This window comes from Macaca thibetana, chromosome 19 (genome assembly GCF_024542745.1).
Source record: "Macaca thibetana thibetana isolate TM-01 chromosome 19, ASM2454274v1, whole genome shotgun sequence".
NCBI lineage: Eukaryota > Metazoa > Chordata > Mammalia > Primates > Cercopithecidae > Macaca > Macaca thibetana.
In genome coordinates, this window is record NC_065596.1 from 12,650,641 (window position 1) to 12,662,711 (window position 12,071).

Genomic DNA, 12,071 nt, shown 5'->3' on the forward strand with positions numbered 1-12,071 from the left:
AGTTTTCTCAAAGGAATAATTATATCCAGGTTTTAAATTTTTTTCATTTTTATTTTTTGAGACAGAGTCTCACTCTGTCACCCCGGCTGGAGTGCAGTGGCACAATCTTGGCTCGCTGCAACCTCCACCTCCCGGGTTCAAGCAATCCTCATGCCTCAGCCTCCCTAGTAGCTGGGACTGCAGACATGGACCACCATGCCTGGCTAATTTTTGTATTTTTAGTAGAAATAAGGGTTCACAGGCCGGGCGCGGTGGCTCAAGCCTGTAATCCCAGCACTTTGGGAGGCCTAGACGGGCGGATCACGAGGTCAGGAGATCGAGACCATCCTGGCTAACACGGTGAAACCCCGCCTCTACTAAAAAATACAAAAAAAAAAACTAGCCGGGCAAGGTGGCGGGCGCCTGTAGTCCCAGCTACTCGGGAGGCTGAGGCAGGAGAATGGCGTGAACCCGGGAGGCGGAGCTTGCAGTGAGCTGAGATCCGGCCACTGCACTCCAGCCTGGGCGACAGAGCGAGACTCCGTCTCAAAAAAAAAAAAAAAAAAAAAAAAAGAAAAAAAGAAATAAGGGTTCACTATGTTGACCAGGCTGGTCTTAAATATCTAGCCTCAAGTGATCTGCCTACCTCAGCCTCCCAAAGTGCTGGGATGACAGGCATGAACCACCACAGCCAACCATTTCCAGGGTTTTTTAAAAAATATTTTTTAACCCATATAAAATACCTTAGAGTTTTCTTCCTCTACTTTATATATAAACATAGGAGAAAACCCAGGAGTCTGCTGGCTTCTTATTCAAACAGTGGGATTGAGGGTCTTTGTCTCATTTAACCAACCAGTGTTGGTAAAAGGCAGGTGAATAACCTTGTAGGGGCCATGGGGAAAGTTCTCCTTTACCCTCTCATGTTGCACTGAAAAATCAACTCACAAAAGACTGATTAACTGGAGAAAAGGCATACACATTTTATTTAATGTATATACACAGGAGCCTTCAGAATGAAGACTCGGAGATATAGGCAAAGTTGTACATTTTTGTGCTTGCGTTTAAACAATGTGTGAACAGCTATGTAGAAATCTGATTGAACAAAAGAAGTTATGATTGAATGCTGATAGACTGAGTGAGGAAACCCAGCAAGACCTGTCTAGATTTTTCTTGGTCTGAGTAGCATTCCTTCCTTCTAGGTATGAGACAGAATCCTTTTTTTTTTTTTTTTTGAGACAGAGTCTTGCTGTGTTGCCAGGCTGGAGTGCAGTGGTGCGATCTCGGCTCACTGCAACCTCTGCTTCCTGGGTTCAAGCAATTCCCCTGCCTCAGCCTCCCAAGTAGCTGAGATTACAGGCACGTGCCACCATGTCCAGATAATTTTTTGTATTTTAGTAAAGACGGGGTTTCACCATGTTGGCCAGGATGGTCTTGATCTCCTGACCTCGTGATCTGCCTGCTTCGGCCTCCCAAAGTGCTGGGATTACAGGTGTGAGCCACCGCGCCCGGCCAGAATCCTCTCTTAAATGACAGTCTTATGACCTACAGTCAAATAAAGTAGGTCAGATAAATTCTTTGTGACCAGTTTTTCCAAAGGAAGGCACAGGGAAAGTTATTTGTTTGTGTTTTATGACTGCTCTTGGGGAAGAGGGATTCTAGCTTCTATGGCTACCCTTGGTAGGGAATGGGACTGATAGGAGGGCAAGAGAAGGTTAGAGAACAACTTTTGCTTCCCAGGCCTTTTTTGAGGGGCATTGTTTTCTGAGCCCTAAAAACCTGGAATGGGCAGCAGAGCCTGAGGCCAGTGACTTTAAGCTGAGAGCAATCTTGAGCCTACAAAGGGAGGAAAATGGAGCTCCCTTTGGGGCTTCCTGGGCTGCCTGCCTGCCCCTGCGGATGGCCTCCAGCTGCTCAGAACAGCTAAAGGACTGGATTCTGAGAAGCTGCAGTGCCCTGGAAAGCAGGAAAATCACAAGTAGATGCAGCTAGGGGGTTGCGTCCTTTTTGAGATTGTAACTCTGCGTACTTTGGGGCATTTCCTAGACAGCTGCACATTATTGCGTAAATAGCTTTCCTTTTCAAACAGTCTAACTGGCCGCAGGGGAACCCACCTGTGGTTCTCTAACTCTTTTGAAGTAAATTGCTTTTTAGAAACGATGATCGTCAGGCACGGTGGCTCACACCTGTATTCCCAGCACTTTGGGAGGCTGAGGGGGCAGGGTTGCTTGAGCCCAGGGGTTCAAGACCAGCCTGGGCAACATGGTAAGACCCATGTCTACCTCAAAAAATTTAAAAAATTAGCCAAGCATGGTGGTGCATGCCTGTAGTTCCAGCTACTTGGGAGGCTGAGGTAGGAGGATGGCTTGAACCCAGGAGCTTGAGGCTGCAGTGAGCTGGGAGCACACCACTCACTGCCCTCCAGCCTGGGTGATACAGTGAGACCCTGTCTGCACAACAAAACAAAACAACAAAAATCCTCCAGGATAGACTGTGATATCATGGGTAAGTTCCATGTCCATTTTATTTGATGTTGTCCTCTCTAACCTGTTCTACTACCTGCTTATTGAGGGCATAGACAGAATATTTTAATCTGACCGTCTTTTTTTGTAAATACTGAAGATCTCAGTACATTCAAGTGTTTTGCCTTGGGCATGCACAGAGTCACAGGAGGCAGGCTGTAATTTGTATATAGGACGAAAACCTGTGAAGGTCAGATTTAAAGACTCATTAGATTGCTTTCTGGAAAAGGAGTTATGAATTGACCGTTAACATGGGTCAATGCATTAAACTGATTTTTAGATGAGAGTTTCCTGCTGGCTAAAAGGAAGGTCTTGGCCCGGCAGGATGGCTCACACCTGTTAATCCCAGCATTTTGAGAGGCTGAGGTAGATGGATCACCTGATGTCAGGAATTCAAGACCAGCCTGGCCAACATGGCGAAACCTCATCTCTACTAAAAATATAAAAATTAGTGGGCCGGGAGCAGTGGCTCACACCTGTAATCTCAGCACTTTGGGAGGCCGAGGTGGGCGGATTGCCTGAGCTCAGGAGTTTGCGACCAGCCTGGGCAACACGGTGAAACCCCGTCTCTACTAAAATACAAAAAATTAGCCGGGCATGGCGGCGTGCGCCTGTAGTCCCAGCTACTCGGGAGGCTGAGGCAGGAGAATGGCGTGAACCTGGGAGGCGGAGGTTGCAGTGAGCCGAAATTGCGCTACTGCCTTCCAGCCTGGGCGACAGAGCGAGACTTCGTTTCAAAAAAAAAACAAAAACAAAAAAAGAAAATGAAGATCTTGAAGGAGGGAGCATTTCCACATTCTGGAGAAGGGGCAGGAGGCCACGTTGAGTTCCTAGAGTTAAATCTTTAAGTGCCCCTGCCTCATAACCAGGATAGGATCCACTCTGGGTCTCCGTTTCAGCAAAGTCTGACTCACAAGCTTGGGAACGTGTATCACCTTCTGACTGCGGGTTTGTGAACTGCAGGTGCAGCAGGCTACTTATCTCGACTAGTTCAAGTGTTTGCTTTTCTTCTCTTTCGATTTCCTTATAAAATATTGCTACTATGTGATTCCACTTTTTCCATACATCTAATGATTTTATTCCGTTGTTGGCATGTTTTTGCTTCCTTGGCTGAAAATGAGTAGATTGAGAGATAAGGTGGGAGAAAGTCTTGGCCATGCAGCCAACAGCCTCATCCAAAATTCCTGATCCCTGGAACACATCAGGCCCTTATTTTTATTTATTTATTTATTTATTTATTTATTTATTTTTTGAGACAGTGTCTCGTTCTGTCGCCCAGGCTGGGGTGCAGTGGCACGATCTTGACTCACTGCAGCCTTAACCTCCCAGGCTCAAGTGATTCTCCCACCTCAGCCTCCCGAGTAGCTGGGACTACAGGTACAGGCCACCATTGCCGGCTAATTTTTGTATTTTTTGTAGAGACCAGCTCTCACTATGTTGCCCGAGATGATCTCGAACTCCCCGGCTCAACCAATGTGCTGGCCTCGGCCTCCCAAAGTGTTAGGATTACGGCCGTGAGCTATCACGCCCAGCCTAAGCCCTTATTCTTGCTGCAGTGTGGCCCGTGTGGCCTCGGCTCCCCTCCTACTCCGAGGCCAGGGAATGGCTCCACTGGGCAATGTGTCTTGGTTTCCCTGCACACAGTCGTGACCCCCAGTCTAGGACGAAAAAGCAGGAAGGTCCCACTGAGTACAGACGGGGGATTCTGCTTAAATGCAGATGTCCCCTGGGAGGGGTCAGGGCACAGCGCAGGGAAGAAGCCCGCCCTGCCAAGGGCTGTGTCTGGAACTCGTTCATCGGTCTCCACTCCCCAGCGTGAAATCGCTTCTTCTGTCACTCAGTCGTCAGGGGGCGGGATCTGTCGCACTATCCTATCAGGGCCGCGGGGCGGGTTCGCGGGAACTGTCAATCAGGCGCCCTGCAAGGAGGAGGGTGCGAGGTTGACGAAGCTGGTGGCGTCTTCACGCCACTTCGCTGGGCTCCTGTCTCTGTCGCTGAGAGGCACTCTGGAGAGTCTGTGGCAGCCTCTGTCACACAAGGACCTGCAGTGGTCGTGGGAGCCGCAGAGAGGACCCCGGGACACGGAGGAATTCGGAAAATGGTGAGCGTGAGGGGCCAGGGATCCCGAGACGGGAGGAGGGGCTGGTTGGAACTGGCCGTGGCGGGACACCGGGCTCCCTACCCCGACTCCGGGCTCTGTGGACCGGAATCCCCCTGGCGCAGCTCGGCCCTCGGTCCCCTCGGCCGCAGGGTGGGGCTGGGCCGGCAGCCGGGACCCCGGGCGTCCTGTCCCGTTCCTTCGCGGTGACTGTGGCCCCGGCCCCGGAGCCGTCTCTAGGCAGCTCCGCGCCCGCAGCCCCGCGTCTCCCCAGATAATGCGGGGGCCACGGGAGGATCATGGGGGGAAATTCCGACTCGTGTGTGGGGTTCGTGCGTGGAAGGAGCTACGGTCTGAGGTCCCCAGTGCTTTATTACTTTATTCCTTCTTTAAACCAAATATAAAATTCTAAGCCCCCCAATCATTTTGAACAGATCCCTCCTCCTGGCGAAGGGCGCTACAAAATTAACCTGAAAAAACTTGTTCAGGCCATCGTGGAAGGGTGGTCCGTGTATTAGTCTGTTCTCACACTGCTAGAAAGATACTACCTGAGACTGGGTAATTTATTATTTTTAAAAGGTTTTAATTGACTCACAGTTCCACATGGCCTTAGGAAACTTACAATCATAGCAGAAGGGGAAGGAAGGCAGTCTTACATGGCGGCAGGAGGGGGACAGAGAAGCCGGGAGCCCAGACACTTATCCAGCAACCAGATCTCGTGAGAACTCTCTTATCAGGAGAACAGCATGGGGGAAACCACCCCGATGATCCAATCACCGCCCAGCAGGTCCCTCCCTCAACATATGGGGATTACAATTCCTGCAAGCAGGCTCTATGGCACAATAGCCTAAATCGAAAGGATTACAATTCCAGATGCGATTTGGGTGGGGACACAGTCAAACCGTTTCAGCTGGACGTGCCCCATTATACTGGCCTCCCTTTTGCAATCCAGGAAAAGCCTATCAGTATTAACATCAACACAGAACTTAAGTCTGATAAGAGGCATTTACAAGCTATTCTCTCTGAGGTCTACCACCTGGAGGCTTCATCTGCGTGATGAAACTTTGGTCTCTACAACCACTTATGGGAAAATCTACCTGTGACCTGGGAACCAGCCCCTCCCCCCAACTTTGTGTTGTCCCTCATTTCCACACGGACCCAATGTACCTCTTACATGTATTGACTGATGTATTGTGTCTCCCCAAAATGTATTAATATAAAAGCAAGCTGTACCCCAACCACCTTGGACACGTGTGGTCAGGACCTCCTGAGGCTGTGTCACGGATGCGTCCTTAACCTTGGCAAATAAACTTTTTTTTTTTTTTGAGACGGAGTTTCGCTCTTCTTGCCCAGGCTGGAGTACAGTGGCACCATCTTGGCTTGCTACAACCTCCGCCTCCTGGGTTCAAGCGATTCTCCTGCCTCAGCCTCCTGAGTAGCTGGGATTACAGGTGCGCACCACCACACCCGGCTAATTTTTGTATTTTCAGTAGAGACGGGGTTTCACCATGTTGGTCGGGCTGGTCTCAAACTCCTGACCTCATGATCCGCCCGCTGTGATCTCCCAAAGTGCTGGGATTACACCTTGGGAGCCACCACACCCAACCTAAACATTTTTTTTAAACAGAGTGTTAATTGGTTATCCTCTGCTTTCCTCACACATGAAATGTTCATGAACATAAGGGAAAACACTTTTAAAAAGAGCCATTGTTTATGGCTCTTAAGTTTATGCCTCTCTTTTATCTTCCCTGGGCACAGGCACTTTATTAGAATGTCTTTGGGTTGAGGTTCTCCTTTGAAAATTTTACGGGGTGATGTGTCCTCAGCCCATCTTCTATCTTTTCGTGGTGGTGTATTTCAGAACTGCCTGGGCTGGCATAAGGTGCACACAGCAGCTTTGTCTAGGAGGGTTTCATGAATATCAGTTCCTGGTCACTTCTCCCATAGGGAGAGCCAGAGATGTAGGGGTGAGGGGTCCCAGGGCAGAAGCTGGAAGCCCTGGGATGGGAGGAGTCTCCTGGTTTACCCTTCATACCACAAGCAAAGCCCTTGGGACACAGCTCTTCTCACGCCGAGTGTAGTTTCCATTTCATGGAGACACATGCCTGGTCAGCCACTCAATTGCTGGTATTGAAGGGAAAGGATTGAAATGATCCCTGTTCTTTGGATTCTCTTAGCCTAGTTGTTCCCGGACCAAACAGTGGGGCTGGTTATTCTCAAAGCCCAATAACAAAATGCAAATGAACTGGGGAAGAAGAGAATTTTTATTTCTGTAACCAGTTACAGGGAGAAGACCTGGAAATTATCACCAGCCCAACTCAAAATTACCAAGTTTTCCAGAGCGTATATACCTTGTAAGCCATATGTCTACATGTAAGTGTGCATTCATCTAAACACATAAGTGATTAACTTCTTCTAATCTATAACTAAGATCTGAGTCCTGAAGACCTTCCTCTGAAACCTCAGTAAATTCATTTAATCTAAATGGGTCCAGGTGCTGGGGTGATTACCCTTATCTTGTCTCCTGCTAAATCATGGAGGTTTGGGGAATTTCTTAGACCCCCAGTAAACCTGTTTGTGGAGGCCGGGGGAGTTTCTTCAGACCCCCACTAAAGCTTGTTGGGTCCCATTAAGAATTCCTTCGTTATCTTGTCATGCTTCAAGGCCCAGGAAAGGCCTAGGCAAAACTCCTGGTGGGTTTTCGTTACATTCCAGCCTTTGTTTAGAGGCATTGGCTGTCTCAACTTTTAATGTTTAACTTAACCACTCAGTCAGTGCTGAAACAGTTGTTATGGAGGCCTGTGTTAGTGAGACCTGGCCTGCCACATAGTGAAGGGTAAAAACTGACCCTAAGGAAAGGAAAACCCACCCCAATGATGTGGTACAAGAACCTCAAAAGCACACAGTGCAGTGTCTCCTGGGAGGGTGGTCACTCAGCACTTCGGTGAGCAGCATGGGAAGGGGTGTATCTCAGGTGATAGGAGAACCTGACCTGATACTTGAGTCAGACTTGTCTGTTTTCAGTTAGCACTGCCCCTCCATGGATTTGTCACCTTGAATAAATCTGTAAACTCATTTCAGATTTACTTTTTTATTATAAAATGTATCCTATCATTAGAGATAGAGGGAAAACAAGAGGGAAGAGTTGGATTTCAGGAAACAAATTACATATTTAGTCCTATATTGCTCTTTTTTTTTTCTCTTTTTTTTTTTTTTGAGATGGAGTTTTACTCTTGTCGCTCAAGCTGGAGTGCAGTGGCGTGATCTTGGCTTACTGCAACCTCCGCCTCCTGGGTTCAAACAATCCTCCTGCCTCAGCCTCCTGAGTAGCTGGGATTACAGGTGTCTGCCATCACACCTGGCTAATTTTTGCATTTTTAGTAGAGACGAGGTTTCACCATGTTGGCCAGGCTAGTCTCGAACTCCTGACCTCATGTGATCCTCCCACCTTGGCCTCTCAAAGTGCTGAGATTACAGGCGTAAGCCACTGCGCCTGGTCTTCATTTTTTAAAAATCTTACTTCCCCTCCCCCCAGAGCCTGTGTAGTAAATTTCTCAGGTCTGTTTTTTTATTGGATGATTTCAAGTGAAATTTGAGGGCTTAGCAGAGAAAATACTAGGAGGGAAAATAATTTGAGAAAACCTGTTTTCCATTATGGCTGCAGAAAAAAAATGAATATATTTTCATGAGAAAGTGTCGGAGGTACATCAATGAATTACAAAGACTCATCAAAACTTCGGTTCCTCTCCTTTATAGGGTAGAGAATTTGGGACAATGGGTTAACTTTTTTTGTTCCTTTTATGTGCACCTGACAGATTAATGCTAAATTCTATGGGAGAGGAATTTGCAACAGCCTAAGGAACTGAAATATTAGTTTACTAAACAATTTATTATGGAAGTAGAAATTAAATATTTGTCTGAAATGGGTAGTTACTTAACGCTTTTCCTATTGAGCTATAAAATATAAGTGCCTTACAATTCCCTTCCCTCCTATAAACACAAACACTGAATTGGAGTGATTTTGCTGCATTCATCAAGCATTGGTTTTTTGTTTGTTTGTTTTGAGACAGGGTCTCCCTCTGTTACCCAGGCAGGAGTAATCATGGCCCACTGTAGCCTCAAACTCCTGGGCTCAAGCAATCCTGCTACCTCAGCCTCCCAAGCAGCTGAGACTACAGGCATGTACCCCCATGTGCGGCTGATTTTTATTTGTAGAGATGAGATTTCACTATGTTGCCCACACTGGTCACTGTGTTGCCCACTGAACTCCTGGCCTCAAACGATCCTCCCACATCAGCCTCCCAAAGCACTGGGATTACAGGTGTGAGCCACCATGCCCAGATGATATTTTGTTTTTAAATATCCATGTAAGGCATAAAAGGGTAAATGAGTAGCCTTGAGGGGCAGAGACCTGAGGCCAGTGACTCCAAGCTAAGGCCAGTTGTGAGCACAAAAAAGATCACTGAAGGCCTAGTTCAGTTGGTTCTTCTGGAAGCCTCTGCAGGTGTCCCAGCCTGATCACGCTGACCATGAGAAAAGCCCTTTGTACTGAAAAGGGCTGAAATTCCACAGGTAGAGCAGTTGGGGTGATGCCCTGTCTGAGGCTGTATTTGTTATTGATGCGAGGTTGTTGCTAGACATTCTCAGGGATAACAAATAGGGATTTAGAAGAAATGACTTCATTAGAAAGGAATGCAAAGAGGGAAAGGGAGAAGCACCAAGCATAAGATAAGCAAACATCTCAAAGATTGGGCAGAAAAGTGTTTTTTCTTTCCAACAGAAGAGCAAACAAGGTGGGAGGGGGAGGGCAGGATGGAGAGTGAAAATCACATCCTAGATCAGAGCATGTTTTAACCCTGCCTTCAGCTTGTTCTTCACAGGGTCGTGAAGGAGAGAGGCTGTGTGCTGGCTCAGGCTGAGGGTACTTCAGAGTTCAAGGGTCTGGAGGAAGGACAGAAATTTAAGCAACGTTTACTTTACAGTATATTGTTCAGACTGATTAGTGAAGTCACAGCTGTTCTGGTTATTTATGAGACAAAGAATGAGAATTTGGTCAGTGTTTATCTGGCCTCGTTATAAGTAAAAAATGGGTATAGTCTAAGTATTGTAGAGGTTATTACAATGCATTTGGCTGCTTGTCCAGAATACCCTGGACTGGTTGGTGGTGAAGTTGGAATAATATCTTTAATCATAGCTATTTACTACAATTATAGGGCTTGGATAAAATTCAGCATCAGCAGCAGTTTCATTTTGCATTCACTGACTTGGTTTAATCAGAGTGTAAGTTGCATAAAATGAGAAATTCCGTCAGGAGCCTATTTAGAGAAAAATACTTTTTGGTTCTGCCTGCTGGACAAAGGGTTTATGAATATGAGAGTTTGAGTCTGTGATACAATAAAAACTATATTTGGTCTTTGTCCCTAGTTTTGTTATCCCCAACAAGCTCCTTTCAAAGCCAGGCACGGTGGCTCACACCTGTAATGCCAGCACTTTGGGAGGCCGAGGGGGGCGGATCACTTGAGGTCAGGAGTTCGAGACCAGCCTGGCCAACGTGGTGAAACCCTGTCTCTACTAAAAATACAAAAATTAGCTGGGCTTGGTGTTGCAGGCCTGTACTCCCAGCTACTTGGGAGGCTGAGGCAGGAGAATTGCTTGAACCCAGGAGGCAGAGATTAAAGTAAGCCAAGACTGCACACTGCACTCCAGCCTGGATGACAGAGCAAGATTCCATCTCAAAAAGAAAAAAAAAATGGCTGGGCACGGTGGCTCACACCTGTAATCCCAGCACTTTGGGAGGCCGAAGCGGGCAGATCACAAGGTCAGGGGTTCGAGACCAGCCTGACCAAGACAGTGAAACCTTGTCTCTACTAAAAATACAAAAAATTAGCCGGGTATGGTGGTGTGCGCCTGTAATCCCAGCTACACTGGAGGGTGAGACAGGAGAATCGCATGAACCCGGAAGGCAGAGGTTGCAGTGAGCCGAGATCGCGCCATTGCACTCCAGCCGGGGCAACGAGATCAAAACTCCATCTCAAAACAAAAGAAAAAACAAGCTCCTTTTAGACCTTACCTGGAGTTGTGCTAATGACGTGACTCAGGATGCGGCTACTAGGTAACTTCAGGATCAGGACTGGTGACCTGAAAGAGCAAATGCATGACGACGAGGGTTGAAATTTTAAGCCCCATCTTCTGACCTCAGGAAATGGAGGGTCGAGATTGAGTTGTATAAAAATTATTGAATAAAGACTTTGGGACAGCTTCCCGCTTGGTGAGTGAATGCATTGATGTGCAGGGAGGGTGGTGTCACCCTACAGGGGAAGCTTTGCTCATCTCTCCCCTTTCCTTAGCTGTATGCCTCTCTTCCATTTGGCTCTTCTTGAGATATCCTTTATAATAAACTGATAACCCTAAACAAACTGTTTTTGCTGAGTTCCGTGCCTAGTTCTGGAAAATGTGTGAACCTGAGGATGGAGCTGTTGGATATATACACAGTTGGCTGCAAGGGTGGTCTGTGGGGCTTGCAGATGGCACCTGTAATGGAAGCCATGAGCAGTCAGCTTGTGAGTTTGGAGCTAACCCTATCAGAATTGAATTCCTGGACACCCAGCTGGTGTTGGAGAATCAGTTGGTGTTCAGCAGTCTCCACACATTTGTTTTCAGAAGTGGTGTCAGAAAAAAAGGCACCATGGTCATCACCTTAAACTTCTCCAGGAGAGGGAGTAATCCTCGCGAGAATTGAAATCCCGGAGAAAAGAGCATTTCCAGTACGTGAGGAGAGGAGATTAGGGCATGTGGAGCTCCCAGAATGAAATTTCCTAGCTGCTCTGGTTTCCATCACATGCTACCTAGCAGTGTGCCACTGTGGCCTACAGCTCCATCTCCACAGCGACAGTGGAGTAACCTTGTTTTTAAGTTTACTTTTGTTTTTGAGAAGGGGTCTCACTCTGTTGCCCAGGCTACAGTGCATTTCTGTGATCTCAGCCCACTGCAGCCTCGACCTCCCCAGGCTCAAGCGATCCTCTTACGTCAGCCTCCCAAGTAGCTGGAACTACAGGTGTGCACCACCACACCTGGCTAATTTTTGTAGAGACAAGCTTTCACTATGTTGCCCAGGCTGGTCTTGAACTCCTGGGATTAGGCAATTTACCCACCTCAGCCTCCCAAAATGTTAGGATTACAGGTATGAACCACCACACCCAGCTACTGGACTAACCTTTTGAATGTGGGGAAAGGTAAGCAAATAAACCTTGGCCAATTCTGTTGTACCTCCCTGATCTCATCTCCCTTCTTCTTCTTCTTATTTATTTATTTTTTTTTTTTTTTTTTTTTTTTTGAGACGGAGTCTTGCTGTGTCACCCAGGCTGGAGTGCAGTGGCACAATCTCGGCTCACTGCAAGCTCCGTCTCCCAGGTTCACACCATTCTCCTGCTTCAGCCTCCCCAGTAGCTGAGACTACAGGTGCCCGCCACCACGCC

The 12,071-nt window shown here is 47.4% G+C and overlaps 1 protein-coding gene and 1 long non-coding RNA gene across 5 annotated transcripts in view; one reads left to right on the forward strand and one right to left on the reverse strand.

Moving 5' to 3' along the window:
* Nucleotides 1-12,071, forward strand: part of ECSIT (ECSIT signaling integrator) — a 385,922-nt gene that overhangs the window by 190,486 nt on the left and 183,365 nt on the right. The gene's annotated exons all lie outside the window — the stretch shown is intronic.
* LOC126942909 (uncharacterized) overlaps nucleotides 9,256-12,071 on the reverse strand; it is a 44,069-nt gene continuing 41,253 nt past the window's right edge. For all 3 annotated transcript variants that reach the window (XR_007721631.1, XR_007721632.1, XR_007721630.1), the window contains 2 exons: nucleotides 10,667-10,734; nucleotides 9,256-9,537 (listed from right to left, as the gene is read on the reverse strand). This is a non-coding gene — a long non-coding RNA (uncharacterized LOC126942909). The remainder of the gene's footprint in view (nucleotides 9,538-10,666; nucleotides 10,735-12,071) is intronic.